This window comes from Argentina anserina, chromosome 2 (genome assembly GCF_933775445.1).
Source record: "Argentina anserina chromosome 2, drPotAnse1.1, whole genome shotgun sequence".
NCBI classification, from domain to species: domain Eukaryota; kingdom Viridiplantae; phylum Streptophyta; class Magnoliopsida; order Rosales; family Rosaceae; genus Argentina; species Argentina anserina.
In genome coordinates this window covers 1,936,120-1,948,249 of record NC_065873.1, presented here as the reverse complement: position 1 = coordinate 1,948,249, position 12,130 = coordinate 1,936,120, and positions in this window count along the sequence as shown.

The following is a 12,130-nucleotide window of genomic DNA, read 5'->3' as shown; positions in this document are numbered from 1 at the left end:
AGGAGAGAGATTTATACTCAAAATTTAGTTTTGTTAGAGAGAAACTCAGAAAAGTTATCACACCTACAGTCACACAACTGATTGTTAGCACACAGTTGACATAAAGTACTTAATTTATTCTTGATCAACAATATGGAAGTACATCTTTGTAAAGAGTTACATTCGATGGGAACAAAAGAACAACTGTCCACAACTAAACCAATCTGAAAACTAATTAACTTCACCGAATTCAGTCCCTCGATCACATAGAAAACGCTCGAGTGCTAGTTATATAGCAGGTGAGAATGGAATAGTTTCTTCTGTCTATAGAGAATAGTAAGAGAACCATCTATCCAACATTTCAAGACATTGCTTCGGCATGTATTGTGGAGCTCTGTGACCCCCTCCCTGTATATTTGTGTACTTCTCGGTTGGTCCAAAATTACTAATTAGTAATATTTACCTTCACAGTTGCAAACGTCAATCCTTCCGATACTATATTTGTGTACTTCTCGGTGAATCTTGAAGAGGACAAACAAAAGTAATCAATTGGACAGGTTTTCGTTTTCATATTTCAGAAATAAGATGAGTTAGAGGATGATTGTCATCAGATTGAGAAGTAATTAAGAGCTCAATATTTACCCTGCAACTTATCCATCGACATACCATGGCCTCCATCCATCAACTGTTGCATGTTAAGAGTAGCAATCCAGGCTATTGTACGTACCCACATATGGAATATACTCATTCATGATGTAGAACGAGAATCTGAAAACAAATAATAATGCAGACACGTGTACAAATAAAATGTAATTTATTAATAATCAAACGCGAGGTTACAATTTTTGTGAACTCCTCTGATTCTATCTCCGTATGTAACTTGGCTCAAGGGTGACATGTACTTGATCTTGAGAATTTGAGTTTGAATTTGGATTTGATGAAGAACGAGCGATTTGGTAGTGATGATTCTTCGTGGACTTGAGTTTAGATTTGGATTTGATGAAGAACGAGCGATTTGGTAGCTTGATGATTCTTCGTGAACTTAGGAGACTTCGGGATTTCTTGAGAGTGATCTTACTCAAGTGATTTTCTCTTTTCTTCTTATTCTTCATGTTAGAAGGGGTATTTATAGTGTCAAGACTTCTATTTTATAGAATATTTTAATGACACTAAAATAACAATATTTCTTTAATTGTATAATTAAATCAATATGTATTTTCTGATTAATTTAAAATTACTTATTCTCATAACTAAATTAAGCAGAAAATAATTGATTTAATTATAACCGTTAAGGAATTTATTAATTTAATCAAATGTCAGATTACCATTTCGAATCGTCAATAACATTTAATTTCCGATTTAAGTCGGAATCACGTAGCTTCGACTACGATCATCCATTTATGTACTGACACGAGTTTTATTCGGATCTGCACTAACTTTGTTGACTTTTGGGCCACGTGTGCAATTTTGTCGGGTTCTTGGTCGATTTAATCATTTAATGAAGATGATTTACTTCATTAAATTTCATGTGTCTACAAATGCTCCCACTTCAAGTTGTGTTGCAGACATGTCGTGGTCACGTGTCGAAAATGCAGCTTGAAGTATGCAACTTCAAGGCATGCATGCTCTGAAGTTTGAGTTTGTGTCACGTTTAAGCGCTAACCATGGTATAGTGCAGCTAGGTAACTCCATTTTATTTTTTTCCTTTGGAGTTGTGTCATCCACTCTTCTTTGTTCCTTCTGTGTGGTACAACTATGGAAATGCCAGCCGTTCTTCTTTTCGATGATGAAATGCCAGCAGTTCTTCTTTTCGATGATGAAATGCCAGCAGTTCATACATAAGCATAGCTTGCCCCTTTTTTTGTTTTTTTTTTCTGGCTGATAAACCCTATTTTAAGTGATGATGATCTTTGGGCGGCTATGAAAAGGAAGCATGAGGATCATCGATCAGTTTGGAGTTTGAACCACGAATCCTACTGATTCATGCTTTTCCTTTTCAATATATTCAATCACACAAACCCTACTGTGCCTGCAACAATCACTATTCTAAAAGTTGCTTTAGTAATTTCATGCATGCTCCACTTTCCCTGCAAACTAATCAAGTGGTGGAACACAATATATAAATCCCGACAAAAGATATTTCTCACGAGATGATTGATTTGATCAACATATATTTTAACTTAGTGTTTTGTGGCGTGCTCACTTTCCAACCTGATTTCTAATTTCTCTGCATAAAGACCTTGTACCCGTATAATTGCGAAAATTCTTACCTCCACTGGGTGAAGGCTCACCTAGCTTACGTGGTATAATAACAACCACTTCTTTCAGTCAGTGTATGTGTTGACGTTAGTCAATTTAAGTCCGTCAGTTACCGTTTGCTTCAAAACAGGTGAGGGGTAAAAACAATCAAAAAGTTGATGTGTTGTTGTACACTTGTACTCTCATTGAAACCCAGAAAGTCATAAACTGTAGAACTCTCTCTCTCACTAAACTTCTAAAATGTAATAATGTAATCTTTCCTCTTTTTTTTTTTACTTCAACATTAGAAATTTTAATAACAAGATTGAAATTGTAGAAACTAGATCAACAAAAACTCATAGTTTTCAATTCTTCTTATAAATTAGCTGATTTGAAGTTCGTATTCATGTTCATATTAATCATTCTTTTCATCAAAATTAGTACCCAAATAATCAATCTTTAAGCTTTTGATCCATGATGTCACCAATTCAGCTTTGAACATTATATTTGAATTCTTTCTCTCATCGACACCCAACCCCGAGTGAATATTCAGCTTTTATATTCTTTCTCTAAGATTCCTTTGAGGTGCGAATTGTTTCTGGTGGGTTTGATTCTTTTTAGTTTTTTGGTCAAATCTTCTGGGGTTGGTTGGAGAGATGGTGTTAATTAACATTTGCTTGCTGTGATTATTAGCAATTGGACATCAAATCATTTTTGTGCAACTATTGATTCAAATCATGGAAAGCTTTTTCTACGATCTTCCCTTTACATCAATCATGGTTGGAGGCTCTGTGTGTTCTCCAATGATGGGCATTTCCGATCATGGAAAGTTGAGAATATGGGATTGAAGTGGAACTTGAAAGAGAGGAGGGCGACAACGTCGGATGAGGGTTGCAGAGATGAGGAGGAAGGTGATGAGGAGAGTAGTGATGGCCATTCTTTGATAGGGCTAAGGTTGTAACTTTTTAATGGGTTTAGTGGTTTATGGGTTTTAAGGTTTGGAGCAGGGAGAAGGGTGATGGATGAGGGTGGCGGTGGATGGCAACAAATCGAAGATAAACAAATCAAAAGGTCGATACATATGGAGAAATAGAGGCAGAGGTCGATACTAGTTTAGGTTTCTTTTTTGTTATTTCTTTTCTTTTTTGGTTTTAGAGTCACAGTAATTTAACATCACAAAATATTATGTGGTTGGAAACACGCCATGTGTCTATAATTTGACTTTATATTAATTATTAATATTTTTGTAACATTTAGAATATCATAGAAAATTGCTCCGGTACTCGAAAAAATTCCCAAAAAATTTACGCTCTCTAGATAATGCACTGAATCCACGTATGTAATTTTTGGACTTATTTTTTACATGAGTGATACAGCTGTCCTTAGGGAATAAGTAGGTTATATAAGATTGACCACGCGGATCGAAACCTAATTAACGACCAAAATCAGAGAGTTTTGTACCACATTCATATTTCAGTTTCGTAATTACATTTAACGGTCAACATTTCTTTTATGAGTTTTAATATTTCAAGTCACAACATGCTTAGTAACATAGTATAACTTGTGCAAATGAGTATGTTTATAAACCAACTATACTTATCAAAGAAATTTGAAAAAACCAATCGTAAGATATTATTATTATTATAGCGAAATATGACTAAACTAGAAAGTTTATATATTTTCAATAACGTATGGATTTCGATCGACTCGGTAAACTCTAAAATCTCCTTTACCTCCCCAATGACAACTGTATATAGGAATTGAATTTCGGGAAAACAGACCGTCGGATGTTGTCACTACATGAAAATATGGTCACGATTAAAAATTCACCTATACTGAACCTCGTTTGGGTCTTGATCTACTCGGTCAACCCCAAGTGTCATTCATCCTCCATAAAGGTAGTTATGTCACGAAGGCATGTATTTTTTAAAATGTTTACATGGATGGGTAAAGTGCATCATTGTGAGGGCATTATAAATTTTTGGGATCTTTTTGGGCAGCGGCACTATTTTAAAAGAATTTTTGAAGTTGTGAAATAATTTTACAAAGTCAAAACTTCAATTAGATTGACACATGCGTGGTGAGAAACACCAAGTGTCCAAAATTTGACTTTAAATTAAATTTAGTATAAAATAAAATCTTTTGAAAATCATATAAATAGCTCTGGTACTCAAACAAATCTCCAAAAAACTGTACACATTCCCGATAATGCACTATATCTACCCATCCAAACTTTTGGACATATTTTTCACATGGTTATATAGCTACCTCTTAAAGATGTAGTATGTTATATAGGATATACAACAAGGATGGAAATCCAATCGTACATGAAATTAGGTGAATTTCCTATCGTAGCACTGCTTTCACTACAAACCTACAATGATAATATCTTGATGTTGATTTTTTTCAAAAATTGATTTCTTGGATAGAGTTAGTTTGAAATCATATTCTTTCCCAAATAATATATGAAAAAATTATGTCATTTTATAAAGTACAATGGGACTCATGTAATTAAACTTAAGTATTTAATAAATTGAAAATTAACCGTTAGATATGAGTGTTATAGTGAAATGTGGATATGTTTTGAAATTTACTTATTTTCATCAATTTATGGGCTTTGATCATGAGATAGATATGAATGAATCATCATACCTCCATAAGACCACCTATCTCCTTATGTGATAAATTTTTCCGAATTTTTATATAAGTGAATATAGCTTATTATTCTAAGAGCCTGTTAATTTTAGTAAATCATTTTTTATATTTAATTTTTAAAGGTTTTAAAGATCAGATAGCCTAAAAATTAATATAAATCCTAAATTGACCATTATGGTGGCAACTTATTCTCTCACTTAATTTATTATTTACATAAAATAGTTTCTGATATTATTATTTTAAATGGCTATGGAGTATTGATTAAAGTGATTATTAAATCCCTCATCAGATCTAATCCGTATTTGTGTGGATATATCTAGGAGAGTTGGATAAGGTTGAGAAGCAGGGGAACACCCAAGCAAGGGAGCTCATAATTTGTGTGTATCTCATTTCTTTTCCATTCTGCAAAACCCAAATCCCCGTCACCTGATTCTCCAATTTTTCCACGACCACGACCACGACGACTTCCATCTCCACCTTGGGAAGCGAGTGTTGATCTCTTCGGCAGTCCGCATATATGACATGAGTTGCAATGGGATTAGCTTCGAGAATGGAGGAGTGGAACATTCCTTGACTTGGAGGAATTCTCAACTCTAAGCTTTTTGGATATGCTCGGGGACATTTTAAATTTCTGGGTCATGCTCTGATGAAGGCTCTTCAGCTCAGGTTGTGGAGGCCTACAGGAGCTGTTCTTCTACTCTAGTTGTATCGCGGAAACAAAGACACGCATGTCATGCACGTGCTAGTAAACCCAATTGTTACTGCAGTGTTTGATTTCTTTCCCCAAATTGAATTGGCCGTTAGCGCGTGTATTCCACACGCCGTTAATAGAACAGAAGTGAAGGTTCATTAGGTGAATGGAAGAACCTCCGAATGTTGAAATCTTTTTTATGTCTCCTGGAGGCCATGGTTGCCCCATGTGCATACATGCCCTTCACGTGTAAGCACCACAAAGTGAGTACTTCTTCTTTATGTGGATATTAGAAAGTTATCTTCATTTTCACTTTCCTCCCATCCCCACGTGAACCCTTCACTTTTATTTTCTTTTCCTCCATCCTATCACGTTCATACTCTTCATGTCTTCTTTATGCTTTCTTTAAGCTTTTCGTCTTTATCTTCAAGTTTTCTCTTTAGAAATACATGTACCCTTCTTGTCTGAACCATCACCGGCTTTGTTAGGGTCAAGTAGACACCTTTCTTTGACCCCTATTTGTGAGCTTGAAGCATCAGTTGTCTCTAGCACTTAGAAACATTATTCTTTAATTTTGATGCGTTACTGGAGCTATTTCTTAGTTTTTCAGATCCAAGCCGTTTTTCGCTGGCCTTATGCTTCCTGCCATTCAGATGACCTTCAAATGTTTTCTCATTTGTTACAGTCATTTGACATAGAGCACAACTCCATTGTTCCTCAGGTAGCTCCTCAGGTATCTTTTTTTTTTTCTCATAGTATGTTGATGTAACTCATTAAGACCCTCTAATGGCAGTAATTTCCGTTTCAGTCCAGAAAGGTCTAGGTTCGGTTTTGCCAACATGATCAACCTCCCTTTGTTGAGCTCCTCCTTCTCCTTGTTCGGCTCCGGAGAACTAGCCGTCGGGGTTAACTCCTTGTTGACCTCCACCTTCTCCGGCTCAAGTTCCGGCAGCAGCGGCACCATAGCCAATGGTGAACTACTCCGAGAGCTAAACCCAAAGCGAGGGTCAAAAGACTGGGCCGAACGAGTCCTCAAACTCGAGCCCGTCGCCGCCGTCTTCATCGGCTTTGTTCAAGGCGAGCTCTCGCTCCAACATGAGCTCTCTCCTGACCTCGGCTTTGTTACAGCAAGAATCTCCTCCCTGATCTTGTCCTTCTCCATCAAGCGGTGCATGGCATCACGGGCGTTGGTTGGGTGAAGAATCGGGTCGTGGATCAAATAGTCTGGAAAAAGAGCCGGATGCAAATGAAGGTTACCAAGCTGCTAAATCAAACTTAAGTAGAACACAATGAGCTCATTTCATAACTTTTTTTTTTAGTCTAGGTAAAAGAATCTTTTTTTTGTCCTAGAAACTGCTGCATCCCATGACAATGAGCCCATCCCTTTTTTTTATTTAGGAGTATACTGGTATGATTTTGATCCCCTTTTTTAAATATTTTTTGTAGGATTTTGACAACAATTTGAGAGTCATGGTCGATCTAGCCATTTGACTGTTTTCGAAACACATTGATTTTTGGCGGATTTGAAGAACGTAAACGACTTGATCGCTTGACTACTCTAATTTCATAGACTTGATAGCACTCCATAAAAGGGTTTTAGGCTTTACGCATCACATTCATCACGGTGGTTTTCAAGAGTTTGAAGAACGTAAAAGACTTAATCGCTTGACTGCTCTCAATTCATAGACTTGACAGCACTCAATAAAAACGTTTTAGGCTTTATGCATCACATTCATCATGACGGCTTTCAGGAGTTTCAAGGACGTAAAAAACCTAATCGCTTGACTGCTCTCATTTCATAGACTACAACACTCAATAAAAGCATTCTAGGCTTTACGCATCACATTCAGCATGACGGCTTTCATGAGTTTTAAGGACGGGACAATCACTATCCTCGATGATGTTGAAGATGAGCAACATGATGACACCACCTTAACTGTATATCCCTCTCTTATCGGGCCATTCGCTTTTAAAGCTCTATTTTATGGCAGCTCAACTCCCATCTTGCAATGGACTTACGCAGTTAAATAAGAATTTTCTCTATGATTGGCAGAAAAACCCTTATTTTTATTTTGATGTGACTGGACTTAAGATTGTTATTCTCAAGCTGCCTACGTATCCTTCTAAAGAAGGAATCAAGTCATCACGTAGTTCAACGGTTTTGTTTTGGTGCATTTTGCAGTTTAAGCTCATGCAGTCGTGGGGCATTTTTTTAATTCTCGTTCTGCATTTTTTTCTTGTGCAGTTTAGGCTCGTGCAGACTTGGAGCATGGTGTGACGTTTTGAAGCATGAAACTTCTTCAAGAATTTGCCGTTAATGGGACTAATTCTCAAACTGTCTTCCGCCATAATTTTGTAAGCTCCATTGGTGTATACTTCTCTGACGATGTAAGGACCATCCCACTCTGACTTGAATTTGGGGCCACTCTTGTGCGTCATAATGATGGGTCTTTGAACAACAAGAACTAAATCATCAACTGGAAATGACTATGCTCGAACACCTTTGTTGAAGACGTGTGACATCTGAGCTTGGTAGCATTCCAGGTGTTGTTGTGCATCAAGCCTCTTTTCGTCCAAAGCTTCTAACTCTTGAAGGCGCAACTTGACATTTTCCTCATTTGTGAGACCTTCTTGCAAAGCGATTCTTAATGACGAGATTTATTTCTTTAATGGTAACACGGTTTTGACACCATAGGTGAGAGAATAAGGTTGTAGCATTTATGACTGTCCGATACGTTGTTCTCTAAGCCCAGAGAGCTTCGCCCAATTTCTCATACCAATCCCTCTGTTTCTTGCTGACAATTTTCTTCAGAATATTACAAAGTGTTTTATTGAATGCTTTTGCCAAACCATTCGCCGGAGCGTTGTACATCGAAGAGAAGTGAAGCTTGAAGTGGAATTTCTTGCTTAACTTTTCTGTTGCGGTATTCAAGAAATACTTGGCGTTGTCTGTGATGATGCACCGTGGTATACCATAGCGTTGTATTATGCTTCTCGTAATGAAGTCCACAATATTTTCTTTCTTTATTTCTTTGAGTGGTATAGCCTTGGCCAACTTTGAGAAGGAATATGTGGCTGCCAAAATGTACATATGACCAACCGATGATTTCGGAGTGATGGGTCAGATTGCATCCATTCCCCAAACATCGAATAGGTGGCTAATGAATGAAGTTGGCATGAAATTGATAAGCTAGCCATTTTTGTGCATACTCCATACAATCATTGACCATGGTGGACCAATAATACCCTAGTCGTCTTACTTGAAAATATAACTTTGGTCTTGACTGATGTGCTCCACACACTCCAGAATGAACCTCTTCCATGGCTTTTACCGCTTAATCTTTTCCCAAGTATCGAATGAGTACTCCGTCAAATTACCTCTAATATAAAGTTTCTTTGTAATAGAGGAAGCGCGGTGCTTGCCGTTTGATGCTCCATCTTTGCTTCGAATCTTCGGGAAGCTTGTTATGCTCAAGATAGTCGATAAAATGATATCTCAAATCTTCAACATCAATGGTGTAAACTGACACTACATGAGAACTGGCGCACTGGAGTGAAGGCTTTGTTGTCACGATCCACCTTTGGCAAACTGGGATGTCCAAAATTTTGTCTCCAGACAATGCCAAAGTCGCCGTCAAGTTTGCTAATGCGTCTGCCATTTGATTTTCTTTTCGTGGCACATGTATAGTGTAAAATTATCAAAGTCATTCAAGAGTTGTGTGGCGAGTTGGAAATAAGGTACCAAATCTTCCTTATTGTCCTCGTAATTTGTGAGCAGTTGATCAATCACCAACTTCGAGTCTCCATACACTTCGAGACTTTGGATTTCAATTTCTAACGTTGTTTGCAATCCCATGATCAACGCTTGGTACTCTGCGACATTTTTGGAGCACAGTTCCCCAAGAGTAAAAGAATAAGGCAATATCTGTTTTTGTGGAGAGACAAAGATGACACCAGCCCCTGCTCCGTCTGCCCTAGATGGGCGATCAAAAAATATCTTCCAAGTATGGAGGACCTCTGCAAGGAAGACTTCCTCGTCCGGTAAGTCATCTGAGATTTCCCAATCTGCTGGAATAGGGTGGTATGCCAGGAAGTCAACCAACGCTTGTCTTTTTATTTCTTTAGCGGGCACATATATGATGTCGTAATGATTTAATAGTAACGCCCACTTAGCCATGTGCCCGGTTAGAACTGGTTTAGATAATATGAACTTAACTGGATCGGCTCACGGCACCAAATGCATTGTGTAAGCTTGCATGTAATGCCTCAACTTTTGAATGGTGACGACGATTGCAAGACACATCTTCTCTATCAGCGGATAATTTAGCTCAGGTCCGGTGAGGGTCCAACTTAAGTAGTACAAGGCTTTCTCCTTTTTGGCTTCATTTTCTTGGGCAAGAAGGGCCCCAAATGATCTCTCTTGAGCCGTGATGTAAAAGATAAAAGGTTTCCCGGCGATAGGTGCATCCAACACCGGAGGATTTGCTAGGTATTTCTTTATGCTCTCAAAGGCATTGCAACAAGCTTCATCCAATACAAATGGAACAACTTTCTTCATAAGTCGACTGAATGGTTGGCAACGGCCCGCCAGGTTTAATATGAACCGTCTGATGAAGGCAAGTCGTCCTTAGAGGCTTTTCAACTCGCGCAAATTTCTTGGCTCTGGCATTTCCTTGATGGCTTTAAATTTTTTTGGTCTACCTCGATGCCTCGGTGCTTCACGATTAATCCAAGAAATTTTCCAGAACTAACGCCGAAGGCACACTTCAAAGGATTCATTTTTAACTTGTACTTGCATAACTTGTCAAACACTCTTCGTAGATCTTGTAAGTGATCACTTCTTTTCTTTGTTTTGACAACCAAATCATCAACATAGCACGTTGGTACATTGCACCGACATTTTTAAACCCGAATGACATGACCTTATAGCAATAAATTCCTTTAGGAGTTCGAAATGCAGTGAATTCCTCATCCTCTAAGGCCATCCTTATTTGATTGTAACCTGATGATCCATCCATGAATGACAAAGCCTCATGCCCGGTTGTCGCATCCACCATGAGCTCTATGATTGGCATAGAGAAATCATCTTTTGGACACGCCTCATTTAAGTCACGAAAATTTATATAAACGCGGATTTGTCTATTCTTCTTCTTGACATGAACAATGTTTGCGATCCACTTGGGATATTGAACCTCTCTAATGAAGCATGCGGCAATCAACTTATCAACCTATGCTTGAATTTGAGGAATAAGTTATGTTCGAAAGCGTATTTGTGTTTGTTTGGTTGGCCGAGCCTCCGGTTTGACAGAAAGTCGATGAACTCCTACTTTTGGATCCAGGCCGGGCATTTCTTTGTACGTCCAATCAAAGACATCTTTGTACTCGAGCAACAGATCAAGAAATTCTTTTTCTTCTTCGGGACTTAAAGACGCACTCACAAAAATAGATCTTGGGTTTCCCTCTGTTTCCAAGTTAATCGCCTTAAGTTCGTCCATAGTGGCTTGCCCCCCGTCTTCAAGTTCTGGAGGAGCTTCGTCTACTTCAATTTCAAAATCTTCACAATCGTCTTCCTCTACGGCATATGCTTCTGCCATCGTGATATGATAAGAGGTTTGGACAATGTTATCCTCATCGCCATTACCGAGGTTGCTATCGCCTTTTTGGCCAATGAATATGATGGTATGTTGCTTCATTTTGAGTTGATTCGTAGAATCCACTTCCAACACACAATGTCTCTTCATGCGTGACGGGATAAGACTTTAGATTTCTTTGCTCAGCGTTTGACTACAAGTTGTTTTCCTCTTTCTTATTTGTCATTCATTCGATGCTTGGATCCTTTCTAATGCAGGCTTTCGCGGAATGAGGTTTGACTTTTTCTTATATTTGTCTGAACTTGAGATCCTTTTGAATACGGAAGGCCGAGTGGTTGTACTACCGATGCGATTGAAGACTGAACCTCTACTTGTTGTCATGTTCACACGGTCAATCACCGACACCCTGGTGATTGATCCTTTAATACATTCAGATGTTGCTCTTTGAGAACCTGGATGAATGCGATCGAACGACGAAATGCGAGGGGTTGATTGAACCTCTAGATTTTTCTCTTCAACTACCTCAACACTGATATGTTGCACATTGGCTCGCTCCGCCCTTCTCCTTTGTAAAATTCTGATTGGCTTGCTTGAAGTGAAACCGAGACCAGCTTTAGAAGAATCAATTATTGCCTCTTGCTCTCTTAACTTCTTTTGTGGCTCATCGAGCTCATGCGCCATCTTTGCTGCAACTTGGTCGTCCTTTTTGCTGATAAACTAAAGTCGTATCTGGCCTTTTCTAACAGCTTGTATGCGTTAGAATCGAACCCTTCACTTGTTCTTTTCTTGGGCAGCAATCCATGTTCCGTTTTACCTTGAATTGGTTTGACAAACCCCTTTAGTGGATGCTTTGTAGGATTTCGGTTGCTCACCTTTATTAATGACAATGTTGATTTCTCTCTCAACAATTTCACATCATCCTCTTCTAATTTTCGTGGGCACTCTTGTGACTTTGTCCCCACAAATGGAGACTCTC